The sequence below is a fragment of the Lepus europaeus genome, chromosome 2, assembly GCF_033115175.1.
Source record: "Lepus europaeus isolate LE1 chromosome 2, mLepTim1.pri, whole genome shotgun sequence".
Taxonomy (NCBI): domain Eukaryota; kingdom Metazoa; phylum Chordata; class Mammalia; order Lagomorpha; family Leporidae; genus Lepus; species Lepus europaeus.
The window spans coordinates 52,664,635-52,671,627 of record NC_084828.1 but is presented as its reverse complement, the minus strand read 5'-3'; positions in this window follow the sequence as shown (position 1 = coordinate 52,671,627).

The following is a 6,993-nucleotide window of genomic DNA, read 5'->3' as shown; positions in this document are numbered from 1 at the left end:
GAAAGGGATGTCCAAGTACAGGAACCACATAGAATTCCTGATAGACAAGACAAGAAAAGATCTTCACCATGACACATTGTAGTCAAACTTTCCACAGTAAAACATTAAAAAAAAAAATCTAAAATGTGCATGAGAGAAACTCCTGATTACTTTCAGAGGATCTCCAATTAGACTGACAGCTGACTTCTCATCAGAAACCTTACTGGCTAGGAGAGAATGGAAAGACATGCTACAAGTCTTAAGAGGAAAAATTGTCAATCCAGAATACTGTATCCTGCAGAGCTCTCATTTACGATTGGAGGTGAAATAAAGACCTTCCATAATAAACAGAAATTTAAAGACTTTGTCACCACTTATCCAGCCTTATAAAAGATGTTTAAGAATGCACTACACATAGAAACATGGTCATCACTATTAAAGAAGGTGAAGGCAGAAAATCTCCACTAAATTACAAAGGAAATCCAAAGTAAAAGATAGGAATATTTATGGAAAAATGACAATGCCAAGTCATTACTTATCAATAGTCACCTTGAATGTAAATTGCCTCAACTCTCCAGTTAAAAGATACAGACTGGTTGAAAGGAAAAAAAAAAAAAAGACCAATGTATTTGCTGCCTACAAGAAATACAACTCATCAACAAAGATACACACAGACTGAAAGTGAAAGGACAGAAAAAGTTATTCCATGATAACAGAAACCAAAAAAGAGCTAGTGTTGTCACCCTACTATGAGACAAAATAGACTTTAACAAAAAACCATTAAAAGGACAAAAAAGGCACTATGTAATGATGAAGGAACAATTCAAAAGGAAGATGTGACTATAATAAACATATATGCACCCAGTTACAGGGCACACAGCTATCTAAATGAAATGTTAATGGATGTAAAGAGAGACATAGACTCCAGTATTGGAAACTTGAAGTCACTTTGGTATAGAAGTAACATTCCTTGACACAATCAAAGTATTTTATGAAAAATCCATAGCCAGCATCCTATTGAATGGGGAAAACTGGGAAACATTCCCATTGAGATCTGGAACAAGACAAAGATTCTAACTCTCGTCATTGCTATTATAGACCTGAAAGTTTTAGCCAAGGCATAAGGTAAGAAAAAGAAATCACAGGGGTATAAATTGGGAAAGAGGAAGTCCAACCCTACTTGCAGATGACATGATTTTATATATAATATAAGAGATCCAAAAGACTACCATGAAAGACTATTGGAACTCATACAAGAGGTTGTAAAGTGGCAGGATATAAAATCAACACACAATAATCAATAGTCTTTGTATACACAGACAGTGCCATATCTGAAAAAGAACTTCTAAGGTCAATCTCATTTACAATAGCTACCAAAAAAATGAAATACCTTGAAATAAATTTAATGATGAATGTCAAAAATCTCTACTATGAAAATTATAAAGCATTAAAGAAATAGAAGACACAAAAAAATAGAAAAACCTTCCATGTTCATGGATTGGTAGAATCAATATCATCAAAATACCCATACTACCAAAAGCAATTTACAAATTCACTGTGATACCAATCAAAATAACAAAGACATTCTTTTCAAGTATAAGAAATTGTGCTGAAATTCATATGGAAACACAGGAGACACTGAATAGCAAAAGCAATCTTATAAAACAAAAGCAAAACTGGAGATATCACAATACCAGACTTCAAGACACACTACAGGGGCCAGTGCCATGGTGCACTAGGTTAATCTTCCACCTGCAGTGCTGGTATCCCATATGGATGCCGGTTCTAGTCCTGGTTGCTCCTCTTCCAGTCCAACTCTCTGCTGTGGCCTGGGAAAGCAGTAGAAGATGGCCAAAGTGCTTGGGTCTTTGCACCACATGGGAGACCAGGAATGAGCACCTAGCTCCTGGCTTCAGATAGACACAGCTCCAGCTGTGGCGGCCATTTGGGGAGTGAATCAATGGAAAGAAGACCTTTCTCACTGTCTCTCCCTCTCACTGTTTGTAACTCTACCTATCAAATAAATAAATAAAATCTTTAAAAAAAAAAGACATGCTACAGGACAGTTATCATCAAATAGCTGGATACTGTCACAATAACAATAGACATGTAGACCAGTGGAAGAGAATAGAAATGCCAAAAATCAATCCGCATATCTACAACCAACTTATCTTTGACAAAGGAGCTAAAATTAATCCCTGGAGTGAGAACAATTTTTTTCAACAATTGGTGCAAATAAAACTGGATCTTCACATGCAGATATAAAGCAAGACCCCTACTTTATACCTTACACAAAAATCCACTCAAAATGGATTAAAGAGCTAAATCTATGACCTGATACCATCAAATCATTAGAGAACATTGGAGAAACCTTGAAAGACATTGGCATAGGCAAAGAGTTCTTGGAAAAGACCCCAGAGGCACAGGCAATCAAATTGAGAAGCTTCTGCACTACGAAAGAAACACTCAGAAAGGGAAGAGACAACTGACAGAATGGGAGAGACAATTTGCAAACTATGCAACTGATAATGGAATAATAACTAGAATATATAAAGTTTTAAGAAACTCAACAAACACGAAACAAACAATCCAGTGAAGAAATGGGCAAAGGACTTGAGCAGGCATTTTTCTATTTTTTTTTTATTTTCTTATTTTTTTGACAGGCAGAGTTAGACAATGAGAGAGAAAGACATAGAGAAAGGTCTTCCTCCCATTTGTTCACCCCCAAAAAGGCTGCTATGGCTGGCGTACTGCGCCAATCTGAAGCAAGAAGCCAGGTGCTTCCTCCTGGTGTCCCTTGCAGGTTCTGGGCCCAAGCACTTGGGCCATCCTCCACTGTACTCCCGGGCCACAGCAGAGAGCTGGACTGGAAGAAGAGCAGCCGGGACAGAATCTGGCACCCCAACCAGGACTAGAACCCAGGGTGCCAGCACCGCAGCTGGAGGATCAGCCAAGTGTGCCACGGCACCAGCCCAGGCATTTTGCAAAAGAGGAAATCTAAATGGCCAGAAACATGAAAAATGATAAGGATCACTAACCATCAGGAAAATTCAAATCAATACCACAATGAGGTTTCCCCTCGCCCCCATTAGAGTGCTTAGGACCAGAAATTAAAAAACAACCAATGCTGGTGAGAATGTGGGGGAAAAGGTACCCTAATCCACTGTTGGTGGGAATGTAAGCTGGTAAAGCCACTATGCAAGACAGCACAGTGATAACTCAGAAATCAGAATATAAACCCACAATATAACTCAGCCATTCCACTCCTGGAAATTTACCCAAGGGAAATGAAATCAGCATATGAAGGAGTTGCCTGTACCCCCATGTTTATTACAGCTCAACTCACAATAGCTAACATATGGAATCATGCCAAATATCTGTCAACTGAAGACTGAATAAACAAATTATGGGATATGTACACCATAGAATACTACATAGTACTAAACAAAATGAAATCTTGTCATTTGCAACAAAATAGATGCAACTGGAAAACATCATACTTTGTGAAATAAGCCAGTCTGAAAAGGACAAATACCATATGTTCTCTCTGATCTATGGTAACTAAAAGAGCACTTAAAAAGTAATCTATAGAAGTGAAATTGAGACTTTGAAAAGCCCATGTCTCAACTACTGAGGAACAGTTTTTTCCATACTATTTGTTGAACTCTTTACTTAAGTATAGAGTTATTTGATGTCCATAAAGTTAATTTAAAATAGATCATAGTAAAAAATAAGAATGGGAATAGGAGAGAGAGAATGAAGAAGGGTGGGAGTGTGGGTGGGAAAGTGGGAAGACTCACTATGTTCCTAAAGTTGTATTTATGAAATGCATGAAGCTTGTATTCCTTAAATAAAAGTTTACTCGAGTAAAAACAGTATTATATTGGGGGTTGGCACTGTGGCGCAGTAGGTTAATCCTCCACCTTTAGTGCTGACATCCCATATGGGCACCAGTTCTAGTCTTGGCTGCCCCTCTTCCAATCCGGCTCTCTGCTATGGCCTGGGAAGGCAGTAAAGGATGACCCAAGTCCTTGGGCTCCTGCACCCAAGTGGGAGACCAGGAAGAAGCACCTGGCTCCTGGCTTCGATCAGCACAGCTCCTGTCATTAGGGCCATCTGGGGAGTAAACCAATGGAAGGAAGACCTATCTCTCTGTCTTTCCCTCACAATCTGTAACTCTGCCTCTCAAATAAATCAATAAAATCTTTTAAAAAACAGTATTGTATTGGCGTAAATTAAACAGTATAGAGAGCCTAGAAATAAACATATGCACCTGCAGTCAACTGATCTTCAACAGAGGTATTAAGAATATACAAAGAGATAGTCTTTTCAAAAAATTGTACCAGAAAATTGGATACCCACATGCCAAATATTGAAAGTAGCCTCTATCTCTCATCATATACAAAAATCATTTTGAAATAGATTAAAGACATAAGTATAAAAGCTGAAAATATGAAATTTCCAGAGAAAACATGGCAGAAATATTTCACAACATTATGATGAGTAAGGGCTATTTGGTTAAAAACCCAAAGGCAGATGAAAAGGATGGAAAAATAGAAAAACAGAATTTCATTTAAGTTAAAAGCTTCTGCACAATAATTGAAATAATAAACATATTAAAGAGACAATTTATAGAGTGGGAGAAAATATCTGTAAGTTATTCATCTGCAAAGGATTTTAGTCAAAATACCTAAGGAAATCACACAATCCAATAGCAAAAAAAAAAAAAAAAGAAAAAAGAAATCCAATTAAGAAATGGATAATAGACCTAAGTAGACATTTTTTAAAATAAGCACACAATGACTAACAGTTATATGAAAAAATGTTTACCGGTAATCATTAGAGAAAAGCAAATCAAAACCACAATGAGACAACACTTCACTGCAGGGGGGATGGCTGTGATAACAAAGACAAAAGACAACAAGTGCTGGTGAGGATATGGAGAAAAGGAAATCTGCACACTATTGGTGGGAATGTACATTAGTATAGTCATACTGGAAAGCACTCTGAAGATTTCTTGAAAAATAAAAAAAAAAACTGCCACATGATTCAGCAACTGTACTACTGCATAAATGTCCAAAGGAAATGAAATTAGTCTCTAAAAAGAAATACCTGCACTCTATAGTTTATTGAAGCACTATTCACAATACTAAAGAAATGTAGGGTTGGTGCCGTGGCTCACTTGGTTAATCCTCCACCTGCAGCGCCGGCATCTCATATGGGCACGGGGTTCTAGTCCTGGTTGCTCCTCTTTCAGTCCAGCTCTCTGCTGTGGCCCGGGAGGGCAGTGGAGGATGACCCAGGTGTTTGGGCCCCTGCACCCGCATGGGAGACCAGGAAGAAGCACCTGGCTCCTGGCTTCGGATTGGTGCAGCGCCATTTGGGGGGTGAACCAATGGAAGGAAGACCTTTCTCTCTCTGTCTCTCTCTCACTGTCTAACTCTATCTGTCAAATTAAAAAAAAAGAAATGTAAACAGTATTAAGTGCCCATCAACTGAAGAATGGATACAGAAAATATAATACCATGCTATGTTTTGAACCAGATTTGGTTCATAAATTTAGACAGGCATTTAAACCTAAAACTTTCAAGTTAATGGTACTAAGCACACAAAAACTTAACCCAATTATGGTATTTAAAAAATAGACCTCATGGGAAGTCCTTATCTCATTGGGGCCATGCCCTTACAAGGAAAATCACATAGGAAATTTGGTTAAAAAGCTTGAGTAGGATCCAAGCTTTTTGTTTCCTGGATCACCATGCTGGTGATCCTGCCCTATGGATTTCAGATTTCCCAGTCCCAAAAATCACATATGTCAATTACCTAAAATAGTTCTCTCTATCATATCTCTTCAGAACTCTGACTGATACATATTATCAGCTTTTTCAGAGTACCAGTTTAATTTGATGAGAGAAGAGATAGTCTTTTCAGCAAATAGTAGAAAAGCCGATATCTATGTTCAAAAAACTGAATATCAATTCCCAACTCACCTCACACACAAAAAGTCAGTTGAAATACTTGTTAGAGCTAAATGTTAAAACAAAAGCTCTAAAATGTCTATAAGAAAACATAGTCAAGGAATTCAGTGGGAGGAGCCCAGATGGCGGATAGTGAGGACGTGCACCAATAGTCTGGGAAAATATAGTTTAATAAAAGTGGAATTACTGTAGCCTCAGGAAAAGACTCAAGAAAAAAACTCAACAGGAAACGCTTCCGGATCTAGTGGATGTGACACAGAGGACCTACAGGGAGCCCAGCGCGTGGAAGCCCAGCCACAGGAGCCGAGCTGCAGAATCTCGCTGGCGCGGGAACAGGAGGTAAGACAAAAACCTCAGAAACCTGAGACATTGGGGGGAAAGGCAGAGGCTTTAGGCCCCACTGGGCAAAGATCACCAGGCTAACTGGAGGAGAGAAAAAAAAAAAAAACGAATAAATCAGGGGAACCAGCACGGACACTAGCCTCTCTCTCCACTCACCTTACAAAGCCAAGCAAAAAAGAGCAGGAGCCATTTTACATATGTAAAGCAGCAACCACGAGTAGCCAGGCAGAAAAACTTGACTCTGGTCAGTAGAAGTAACAGGAGGTTAGAATCTAGTGAAAACAGGTAAAGCTAATGATCTGCCACTGTGAAAATCTGAGGGGGGACGAGCGAACCCACCGAGTACACAAACTCAGTAACCTTGGGACTGCGGCGAAACTTGAGAACACATTGAGGCTGCATAAACTCTTTGTGTGGTCCCAAGGGTAGATCAAACAAATACTCACAGAGGCCAGATTTCAACTACCCTCAATTCCACTCAGCTGTGCAGAATTACTTCCCAACTGAGTCAAAGAGAGAGAGAGAGAGAGAGAGAGAGAGAGAGAGAGAGAGAGATTAAGCAAGGAGCAAGGAAGAGAACAATCCGGGTGAGTCACTTTTTGCACAGCCTTAAACCTGAAGAATCAAGCAGAGCTCTCTGGCCACACCCATCACAGCCTCTAAGGATCCATCAAAGCAGACAGCCCACTTAGAG